The sequence below is a fragment of the Salmo salar genome, chromosome 10, assembly GCF_965601325.2.
Source record: "Salmo salar chromosome 10, fSalSal1, whole genome shotgun sequence".
NCBI lineage: Eukaryota > Metazoa > Chordata > Actinopteri > Salmoniformes > Salmonidae > Salmo > Salmo salar.
Window position 1 is genome coordinate 29,767,843 of NC_138300.1, and position 12,158 is coordinate 29,780,000.

The 12,158-nt window shown below is 43.4% G+C and overlaps 1 protein-coding gene across 1 annotated transcript in view; it reads left to right on the plus strand.

Moving 5' to 3' along the window:
* The window catches only part of naaladl2 (N-acetylated alpha-linked acidic dipeptidase like 2), a 291,011-nt gene that overhangs the window by 136,187 nt on the left and 142,666 nt on the right, over positions 1–12,158 (plus strand). The window lies entirely within an intron of this gene.

Genomic DNA, 12,158 nt, shown 5'->3' on the forward strand with positions numbered 1-12,158 from the left:
TCAGAGAGTGACCACAGAACACCCCATCCTCTACACCATGGGTATTCAACTCTTATCCTATGAGGTCTGGAGCCTGCTGGTTTTCTGTTCTACCTGATAATTAATTGCACCCACCTGGTGTCCCAGGTCTAAATCAGTCCCTGATTAGTGGGGAACAATGAAAAAACGCAGTGGAACTGGCTTCGAGGTCCAGAGTTGAGTTGTACACAGTACATCCTTCTTATTTTAATAGGAGCTCCTCTGTATTCCCTCTCTTATGTTTCCTCTTTAGATGCTGCGGCATCTTGTGCCGAATTTGAAGGTCTAATGAGTGCACAAAGTCCTCAGAGGCCCTCTGTGTTGATAATATACAGTTGAAGTCGGAAGTTTACATACACCTTAGCCAAATACATTTAAACTCAGTTTTTCACAATTCCTGACATTTAATCCTATTACAAATTCCCTGTCGTAGGTCAGTTAGGATCGCCACTTTATTTTAAGAATGTGAAATGTCAGAATAATAGTAGAGAGAATTATTTATTTAAGCTTTTATTTCTTTCATTGCATTCCCAGTGGGTCAGAAGTTTACATACACTCAATTAGTATTTGGTAGCATTGCCTTTAAATTGTTTAACTTGGGTCAAACGTTTTGGGTAGCCTTCCACAAGCTTCAAACAATAAGTTGGGTGAATTTTGGCCCATTCCTCCTGACAGAGCTGGTGTAACTGAGTCAGGTTTGTAGGCCTCCTTGCTCACACACGCCTTTTCAGTTCTGCCCACAAATTTTCAATAGGATTGAGGTCAGGGCATTGTGATGGCCACTCCAATACCTTGACTTTGTTGTCCTTAAGCCTTTTTTCCACAACTTTGGAAGTATGCTTGGGGTCATTGTCCATTTGGAAGACCCATTTGCGACCAAGCTTTAACTTCCTGACTGATGTCTTGAGATGTTGCTTCAATATATCCACATCATTTTCCTACCTCATGATGCCATCTCTCTTGTGAAGTGCACCAGTCCCTCCTGCAGAAAAGCACCCCCAAAACATGATGCTGCCACACCCGTGCTTCACAGTTGGGATGGTGTTCTTCGGCTTGCAAGCCCCCCCCCCCCCCCCCCTTTTCCTCCAAACATAACAATAACATTATGGCCAAACAGTTCTATTTTTGTTTCATCAGACCAGAGGACATTTCTCCAAAAAATACGATCTTTGTCCCCATGTGCAGTTGCAAACCGTAGTCTGGCTTTTTATGGCGGTTTTGGAGCAGTGGCTTCTTTCTTGCTGAGCGGCCTTTCAGGTTATGTCGATATAGGACCTGTTTTACTGTGGATATAGATACTTTTGTACTTGTTTCCTCCAACATCTTCACAAGGTCCTTTGCTGTTGATCTGGGATTGATTTGCACTTTTCGCACCAAAGTACGTTCATCTCTAGGAGACAGAACGTGTCTTCTTCCTGAGCGGTATGACAGCTGCGTGGTCCCATGGTGTTTATACTTGCGTACTATTGTTTGTACAGATGAACGTGGTACCTTCAGGCGTTTGGAAATTGCACCCAAGGATGAAGCAGAATTGTGGAGGTCTACAATTTTTTGTGGAGGTCTTGGCTGATTTCTTTTGATTTTCCCATGATGTCAAGCAAAGAGGCACTGAGTTTGAAGTTAGTCCTTGAAATACATCCACAGGTACACCTCTAATTCACTCAAATGAGGTCAATTAGACTATCAGAAGCTTCTAAAGCCATGACATAATTTTCTGGAATATTCCAAGCTGTTTAAAGACACGGTCAACTTAGTGTATGTAAACTTCTGACCCACTGGAATTGTGATACAAAACTATAATTTGTTAACTAGACATTTGTGGAGTGGTTGAAAAACGAGTTTTAATGACTCCAACCTGACTTCAACTGTATGGTGTGTGTCTGCATGCGTGGGTTTGTGTGTATTTGTGTCAGGTAGAGCACAACCAGGGAGAGAGTTAGAGAGATTGAATAGATAAGGCATTCAAAAGTTGCTTTGTTTGTTTTCAGATAATGACTTGACAATGAGGTCTAGGATTAGTAGGAACTGAGTTAGAGGAAGCTGAAACTGTAAAGCCAAGAGAATGTCCAAGTCAACAATAACAATATCTAAGATATATATTATAAATCCCTCAGAAATTGATATAAACATAATGATAATACTGCATATATTATTTTGTGCATGATTCTGTTCTTAACGCTTGTCACTGGTACAGAAAGCAGAGGCTCTTGGACCCTCCTTTCCAGTCTCGTATCACGTGAACAAGACATGGCTGCCGTGTTAGTGTGAGGCAAATTCACTCCCCTCTCTAGACTCTATCATCACTCTCACTTCAGCCTGTCACTGGGGGGCCTGTGTCATCATCTTTAGTAATCACTTCAGATGTCTAGCACTCAGCATGCCGACCAGCATGTGGCTTATCATTACACACCAACCTGTCTTTAATGTCTCATATCATTATCGATAGTAACGACTCCAGTGTCAACACCTGCAGCTAGCAAAGGCCTCACGTGACTAGCATTCTATCATTAAAATACTCGTCTCAGAAACCAGAGAAGAGGAGAATTGATTCAATAAGCATTAAAATGCCATTAAGAGCATGCAGCTTCTTCCCTGCCTTTTCTTCGTAGCTGCATAATGCATAATGACGATATGATTGTTTCCATGATAATAGAGAATAGTTTCTTTACTCAGTTGATTTGTGTTAGTAATGTAGGCTGGCCAGAATCTAAATCACAGCAGTGAGTCGCTGTCCATGATCCTGGTCTCCTGGTCTACTGTAGTTAAATCCTCACCACATGACTGTGGTCTTCCCTGGCTCCCTTTCTATCTAGCCTCAGCCTCCTGGCCTGCCTGCCCTGGCTGGCTGCTCGTTGGGGACGCGTCATTACTGTTGAAGTACCTTTGTCCTGCTAAGGGTCTGGGTAACACGGTGGCAGGACACAGATGAGGCTGCTAACAGATGCCTGTACAGATGTTGGATGTCTGCACTTTCACCATTACCACCGGTTGCTGCATCCCAGTGCACCACCTGTAAGATGAGCAAGTGATGGGAGAGGACACTTTACTACTCCTTACAGCCATCCCACTGGTCACAGACGTCATTCCAACGTCTAGTTTTGATTTAGATTTGGTTGAGTTGTCAACCAATGTGAATTCATTGTGAAATCAACAACAAATGTCACCATGTCATTGGATTCAGGTTAAAAGTTGGGTGAAAAAAATCACTAAATTCGCTTACGTTGATGACTTTTTGCGAATCAGTTTTCTACGTTGATTCAACATCATCACATAGATTTTTTTTTATGACATGGAAATAACGTTAATTCAACCAATTTTTGCCCTGTGGGATGCTGTCTTCCATAAAATAAATACCATAATAAAAGTTTTGAGCAGATAAAAAAAGGTATAAATAATTTGAATATAAACCTTTATTTGGTCCATATTTTGTAATGCAGATTAAAAAAAATAGGGCTTAGGCCTAATGTTACAGCCATCTATTTGTCCTTGAATAGCCACAGCAAGTAATTAAATATTCATGAATCAATAGACTAGTGGTATTCAATACTTGTCATTTTCTCTTTTTGCTTTGATTCCGTAGTTCATTATTCATCATTTGGCATATCAGCAGTCTGTGTGTTGATTTTTTATTAGAGAAATCCTTGTAGTATTATCGCTGTGCTGTATTGTCACATTGCCTGCTGGGAAAGGCAAAGTAAATCAAAGCACTGTCTTTTGAAACACGCTGTTTCTCAGTTTACCCCTGAATGTGAAAGCAGCGGTTGCTCACACAGAGGGAGTATGTGTAGGGAGGGAAATTGAGACGTATCTGCCAAGACCCACCAAGCAAATTGTGTTTGCTTAGATATGTACAGCAGGTGTTCCTAGGCTGCTTTACATTACACTGGCATGGAATCCATCCCTGTACTGAGAGTTGTAGTTGAGCTTTGATATCCATGGCTTGGCTGTGTTCTGAGGGCAAAGGTTGTGTGCAGAGCACACCTACATTTATACTGACTGTACAAAACATTAGGAGTACCTGCCCTTTCCATGACATAGTCTGACCAGGTGAATCCACTTTTTTTAAATTTTACTTTTATTTAACTAGGCAAGTCAGTTATGAACAAATTCTTATTTTCAATGACAGCCTAGGAACAGTGGGTTAACTGCCTTGTTCAGGGGCAGAACGTCATTTTTACCTTGTCAGCTCAGGGATTAGATCTTGCAACCTTTTTGTTACTAGTCCAACGCTCTAACCACTAGGCTATAATCCTTTATTGATGTCACTTTTTAAATCCACTTCAATTAGTGTAAATGAAGGGGAGGAGACAGGTTAAATAATATTTTTTCAGCCTTCAGACATGGATTGTGTATTTTTACCATACAGAGGGTGAATGGGCAAGACAAAATATTGAAGTGCCTTTGAAGGGGGTATGGTAGTAGGTGCCAGGCGCACCGGTTTGAGTGTGTCATGAATGGCAATGCTGCTGTATTCTTCAACAGTTTCCCGTGTGTATCAAGAATGGTCCACCACCCAAAGGACATCCAGCACACTTGACACTCTGAGAAGCTGTGGGAAGTATTGGGGTCAACATGGGCCAGCATCCCTGTGGAATGCTTTCGACACCTCGTAGAGTCCATGCCCCGACGAATTGAGTCTGTTCTGAGGGCAAAAGGAGGGGGGTGCAACTGAGTATTAGGAAGGTGTTCTTAATGTTTTGTACACTCGTGTTTACATTTAGTCATGTAGCAGATGCTCTTATCTAGGGCAACTTCCAGGAGCAATTAGGGTTAAAGGCCTTGCTCAGATTTTTCACCTAGTCAGCTCATTCGAACCAGCAACCTTTCACTCTTAACAGCTTGGCTGTGAACCAAATACACAGAGAATTTCTACCCATTCAGACTGTTCCTGTGTTTGAAAGGGATATATTTTTACATTTATTCCAAGAGCTTTTCCATGAACTGAACTGATGACTGGGTAGAAAAACAAAACAAAAACCAGAAAGGCTACTGCGGCCACCTGAATATTTATATGCAAGTGAGGCAATAATTGGTTTAGACATTTTTATCTGAAGCGTCTTGTCTTTTGCCAAGCTGTAGCAATTTCCTCATCCATTTGATTCAGTTGCCATGTTATTTATGTTGTTCGGTTTGGATGAATTTTCCAGCTCTGTTTACCAAATGATGACTGCTGCAGGCCATTAAAACGGCTGTGTGCATTAAAGACCCACGCTCTTTATTAGTTGACTGCTGTGCTTTTGGGGAGAGGGGGGACTGATCGCATAATTGCATTAACCTTTAAAGTGAAGATGATGTTCCCTCTCTACTCTCTCATCCTCCTCACCACCATATCTGAGAGAAAGATAGTAGCACCGAACAAGTGGGAACTTCAAACAATTTTTACATGTTAATTTCAAGTCGCTGACAGGTGGGTCTATTCACATGGAAAGAATTGTGTCCCTTGGGTTATTTAGAAACCTTGTTGAAGTCAAAAGAAGCCTTTGAATAGAAATGTAGTAATTTGCATATTTATTTAAATAGGCAGCTGCTATGGGACGAATGTTTGATGCTTTAATGAACAAATGGCTGCCATCGCTATCTGGGAGGTACACGTCCTCCATGCAATGTCACTCATGGCCATCACAATGTGTCTCATCTCTTCCCCTGGTGTGGCTCTCTCATCCGAGCTACTCTTACTTCTTTCTCTACTAACCACAGCCAAGGATTGGGATGATAAGTTGCAGAACATATTGACAATTTGTAGTTTCAAAGGCCCAGTACAGTCAAAAACATGATTTTCCTCAATTTTATTTTACCTTTATTTAACTAGGCAAGTCAGTTAAGAACAAATTCTTATTTACAATGACAGTCTACCCCGGCCAAACCTGGACAACGCTGGGTCAATTGTGTGCCGCCTTATGGGACTCCCAATCACAGCCAGATGTGATGCAGCCTGGATTCAAACCAGGAACTACAGTGACGCCTCTTGAACTGAGATGCAGTGCCTTAGAGAGCATGATGAGGTTGGAATAATACTGTGAAATTGTAAAAATTATGATAATGCCATTTTAGTGTAAGAGCTGTTTGAAAATAAATGTCAGCCTGTTTTGGTGGGATGGGGTTTTAGCCTGCCTAGTTAATAGACCAAAAAGAAAGAGTTCCAAACCTCTCTGCCAATAACAGGTAGTTTTCAGTTTTCCCCTCCCCACTCAGACCACTCGCAGACAATCCTTGTAAAATTGCTGCTTGAGAAATTGCTCTTGCTAAGAATCTATTTTTGTTTCTTTTTGACCATTTTAATTGAAAATAATCACAGTAAGGTACTTAATTGCTACCCAGAAATGTTTTGATATTGAGATAAAAACGGCTGAATTGGGCCTTTAAATTTGTATTTACTTTTGAGTGATAACTGGACCTCACACCAAGCGAATGGTTTATTACTTGCATCAAGGTGATTGCGAGACCATATAAATTCAGTCGGACACCCTCTTATAGTTTTATTTTTAAGTGGGTTGTGAGCTTCATTATGCCTAATTGCCTTTTTAATGAAACAATGCTTACAATGGAGTGTCACAGCAGTGCATTTGCATGTGTTTGAGTTGCATAATGCATGGGGGTTAAAGCTTTAAAAGCTTTCTCTTTGATTTATTAATGCCTCCTACAGATATAAGTGGATTAGTTTTCAAATGGGATAGCATATGTTCACAGATTCCCACTATTCTATCCACGGTTTATATCTAAATCTAATGCAGAGGATAGTTGGATATGTAAACACCAAATATCCTTTTCCTCACCCCAAATGTACAAACAGCATTCACATGGTTGGAGTTGTGAAGCAAATTGATAGTAGGTGCACACAGTGTTGTTACGATCGTCTGAAGAACTGGACCAAGGTGCAGCGTGGTAGGCGTACATTTTACTTTTAATAAAAATGACACCGGAAAAAACAACAAAATACAAAAATGAACGTAAAGCTATATGCAGTGCAGAAAGCAACTACACACAAACACGATCCCACAATCACAGGTGGGAAAAAGGGCTGCCTAAGTATGATCCCCAATCAGAGACAATGATAAACAGCTGCCTCTGATTGGGAACCATACTAGGCCAACAAAGAAATAGAAACCTAGATATGCCCACCCAAGTCACACCCTGACCTAACAAAATAGAGAATAAAAAAGACTCTAAGGTCAGGGCGTGACAGTACCCCCCCAAAGGTGCGGACTCCGGCCGCAAACCTGAACCTATAGGGGAGGGTCCGGGTGGCATCTCCTCTCGGTGGAGTCTCCGGTGCGGGACGCAGACCCCGCTTCGCTTGAGGCTCCCCCCACTTCCGTGGAACCGGACCGTGGATCGTCGCCGGAGGCTCCGGACCGTGGATCGTCGCCGGAGGCTCCGGACCGTGGATCGTCGCCTGGAGGAACCGGACCGTGGATCATCGCCGGAGGCTCTGGACTGGGAACCCCCGCTGGAGGCTCTGGACTGCCGACCGTCGCTGGAGGCTCTGGACTGCAGACCGTCGCTGGAGGCTTCGTGCCCTAGATCTCCACTGGAGGCGTCATGCCCTGGATCACCACTGGAGGCGTCGGGCCATGGATCACCACTGGAGGTGTCGGGCCATGGATCACCGCTGGAGGCTTCGGGCCATGGATCGTCGCTGGAGGCTTTGGGCCAGGGACCGTCGCTGGAGGCCGAGTGCATGGAACTGGCACAGGACGCACCGGGCTGGAGAGATGCACTGGAGGCCGGGTGCGTGGAGCTGGCACAACGCGTCCTGGCTGGATACCCACTTTAGCTTGGTAGGTGTTGAGAGCTGGCACAGGACGCACTGGGCTGTGAAGGCGCACTGGAGGCATAGTGCGTAGAGCTGGCGCAGGATACACTGGGCCGTGGAGGCAAACTGGAGGTCTGGAGCGTAGAGCTGGCACAACGTGTCCTGGCTGAATACACCCTGTAGCACGGCAAGTACGGGGAGCTGGCACAGGCTGCACTGGGTTGTGCTGGTGAACTGGGGATACTGTGCGTAGAGCTGGCGCAGGATATCCTGGGCCGAGGAGACGCACTGGAGACCAGGACCGCTGAGCCGGAACAATCCATCCTGGACAGATGCTCACCTTAGCACGGCAACTCCTGAAAGCAGGCACAGAACGCACCGGGCTAATGGTGCGCACTGGAAGCACGGTGCACAGAACCGGAAAACATGGTATCTGAACCGTGACCAACTCCTCATCGTAACTACAGGGAGTTGGTTCTTGTTCCCACCTTTGCTCCGCTCGCCACCCCGTGTGCCCCCCCCCATTTTTTTTTGAGGCTGCCTCTCGGGCTTCCGTCGTCTCCTTGATTCCTGTTTTCCTCGCCGTTCCTCTCTCGCTGCCTCCGTCTGCTCCCATGGATGGTGATCCTTTCCGGCCTGGATCTCTTCCCACATCCAGAATCCCTTACCGTCCAGGATATCCTCCCATGTCCAGGATGTCGGCTCCTCCATGCCACGCTGCTTGGTCCTTTGGTGGTGGGATCTTCTGTTACATTCGTCTGAAGAACTGGACCAAGGTGCAGCGTGGTAGGCGTACATTTTACTTTTAATAAAAATGACACTGGAAAAAACAACAAAATACAAACACGACCATAAAGCTATATGCAGTGCAGAAAGCAACTACACACAAACACAATCCCACAATCACAGGTGGGAAAAAGGGCTGCCTAAGTATGATCCCCAATCAGAGACAACGATAAACAGCTGCCTCTGATTGGGAACCATACTAGGCCAACAAAGAAATAGAAACCTAGATATGCCCACCCAAGTCACACCCTGACCTAACAAAATAGAGAATAAAAAAGGCTCTAAGGTCAGGGCGTGACAAGTGTTGTGTTTTGGATAATTCATCCCATATGTAATTTTCAGCGCTTTGCCTAGGAGCGCGGAGATAATGTTTTGTTTTAGGTGTAAAATCTTCATGAACTCCACTGACATTCCCAGTCCTTCTCAACCTAATACATCTTCAGATCTACAGTATCTGCTGCCGTGACAGGTCATGGCCATTAGAAACCTGTCAATGGATATGAATGTACGTGTGTGTGGGTGTGCGTACTTGTCTATGACTCATAAATGCACTAGAGTGGATGTGGGGTTGCACTGGACTTCACTGGACATAATATTTCCTAAGGGCAATCCCTGGTTCACAGTGTCTAGCTTTCCTTTCTTAGCTCCATTCCAGTGTTAAACCAATGAGCATTGAATGTGCATTCAAGCTTCAAATTGGCTTCTCTTCCACAGCCACCATACGATGCTTATAGGAATGAATAGACAAGCAAGTACCACACTGTGTATATTTTACCTGGGATAGCGGTGTGGAGCTCAGTCAAAAACATTATGGAAATGCTGCTTGATTTCTCCGGTGACTCACTGTTTGAGTTCAATAACAATGTAGTCAAGAATATGAGGACTACAAGCAAGTTAGTGAAATGACACTGGCCGCTGCCATGTTTGTATTGTCACATTAACACCCAACAACTATGCCTATACAAGCTATCAACTTTTCTGATGCTGCTGCTCCCATCTCATTTCCATTCCATTTCCCAAGTTACTCTCTCATGAGTTATACATGCAGCAGTTTTGGTATTAATCATGGTTGTGATCATCTACGCATACAGCAGAAAATAGCGTACATGTTGACATACAGCACATGAATGTAAAGATAACTACTGTACATACACAGCTCCATGTGGGACCTGTTTTTACTGATGTTAATTTATGAGATATCACCTTACCGTTAGTACAAAAGCCCCTTAGCATGTAAGCTTCAAAGGTAAAGAAGGTAATAAATTAGATTGAGCATATCAGTGAATTTTCAATTAATCTCAATAAGATGTTTACTGTAACAGAAGGTAGACATGCTGTGTATGTATTAGAGACGTGTCCAGAGGGGGTTTGAGCAGCAGCTGTTTTGGACTGAACAGCTATCCCTGGGGTACAGACAGAAATAGACAGACATACGCTGTTCACCAGGTAATGCTGCTCAGCCACATCTTGGAAGTGGATCAGCTCTGGACAGTTTCACAAAGCACAACAGGCATAGAAAATCGAAATTTCTTCACACATGCGGGTGTCTTGTTATGCATTTAATGAGAGGGAGAAAGAGAAGCCTCCAGAAGGTCACCACTATTCTCAGCCTTGGCATGAGCACCGCACCACTCTGCCACCCTCTCATCCCCCTCTCATCCACTCTGCCTGGGGAGAGCTGGGGATCCTCTACTCTGCTCTGTGTCAGACAGTGCTGAGGCCGCCTTCTACTTCTCTAACGCCCTGCTGTGAATTTGTTCCCCTCAAGTGGCTGTGTACTGACCCTCATTTTACTCTGAGGTGCTGCTGACTGCTGCTGGAACAACTTCACCTCATTACCATGCAAAGGAGGGGAGCAACAAACTCAATGTCTTCTCTCAATGTGTTTGCCCCCTACTCCAGCTCTTTATTTTCCCCTTTATTCTCTCTCGCTTTCTCTCTTTCTCTAATTCAATTTCAATTTAACCTCTATGGGCTAGGTGGGACGCTTGCGTCCCACCTACTCAACAGCCAGTGTAATCCCATGGCGCGTTATTCAAAAACCTCAAAAATGCAAAAACTTCAATTTTTCAAACATATGACTATTTTACACCATTTTAAAGACAAGACTCTCGTTAATCTAACCACACTGTCCGATTTCAAAAAGGCTTTACAACGAAAGCAAAACATTAGATTATGTCAGCAGAGTACCCAGCCAGAAATAATCAAACACCCATTTTTCAAGCTAGCATATAATGACACATAAACCCAAACCACAGCTAAATGCAGCACTAACCTTTGATGATCTTCATCAGATGACAACCCTAGGACATTATGTTATACAATACATGCATGTTTTGTTCAATCAAGTTCATATTTATATCAAAAACCAGCTTTTTACATTAGCATGTGACTAGCATGTGACTAGCATTCCCACCGAACACTGCCGGTGAATTTACTAAATTACTCACGATAAACGTTCACAAAAAGCATAACAATTATTTTAAGAATTCTAGATACAGAACTCCTCTATACACTCGATATGTCCGATTTTAAAATAGCTTTTCGGTGAAAGCACATTTTGCAATATTCTCAGTAGATAGCCCGACATCACAGGGCTAGCTATTTAGACACCCAGTAAGTTTAGCACTCACCAAAGTCAGATTTACTATAAGAAAAATGTTATTACCTTTGCTGTCTTCGTCTGAATGCACTCCCAGGACTTCTACTTCAATAACAAATGTTGGTTTGGTTCAAAATAATCCATAGTTATATCCAAACAGCGGCGTTTTGTTTGTGCGTTCAAGACACTATCCGAAAGAGTAAATAAGGGTGACGAGCATGGCACAATTCGTGACAAAAAAATTCTAAATATTCCATTACCGTACTTCGAAGCATGTCAACCGCTGTTTAAAATCAATTTTTATGCCATTTTTCTCATAAAAAAGCGATAATATTCCGACCGGGAATCTGCGTTTAGGTAAACAGACGAAAGAAAATAAAGCATGGGGTCGACTCGGGCACGCGCCTAAGCCCATAGTACTCTGATCGGCCACTTGTCAAAAGCGATAATGTGTTTCAGCCAGAGGCTGCCTCGATATCGTTCAGCTTTTTGCCGGGCTCTGAGAGCCTATGGGAGCCGTAGGAAGTGTCACGTTAGAGCAAAGATCCTCAGTCTTCAATAAAAAGAGCCAAGATGAAACACAACTTGTCAGACAGGCCACTTCCTGCATGGAATCTTCTCAGGTTTTGGCCTGCCATTTGAGTTCTGTTATACTCACAGACACCATTCAAACAGTTTTAGAAACTTTAGGGTGTTTTCTATCCAAAGCCAATAATTATATGCATATTCTAGTTACTGGGCAGGAGTAGTAACCAGATTAAATCGGGTACGTTTTTTATCCGGCCGTGTCAATAATGCCCCCTAGCCCTAACAGGTTTTAAGGGGCTTTATTGGCATGGGAAACGTATGTTTACATATGAAATAGATAATAAACAAAACGGCAAACTTCACACTTCCAAAAGAATGAAGACATTTTAAATGTCATTATGTCTATATACAGTGTTGTAACGATATGCAAATACAGTGAGGGGAAAAAAGTATTTGATCGCCTGCTGATTT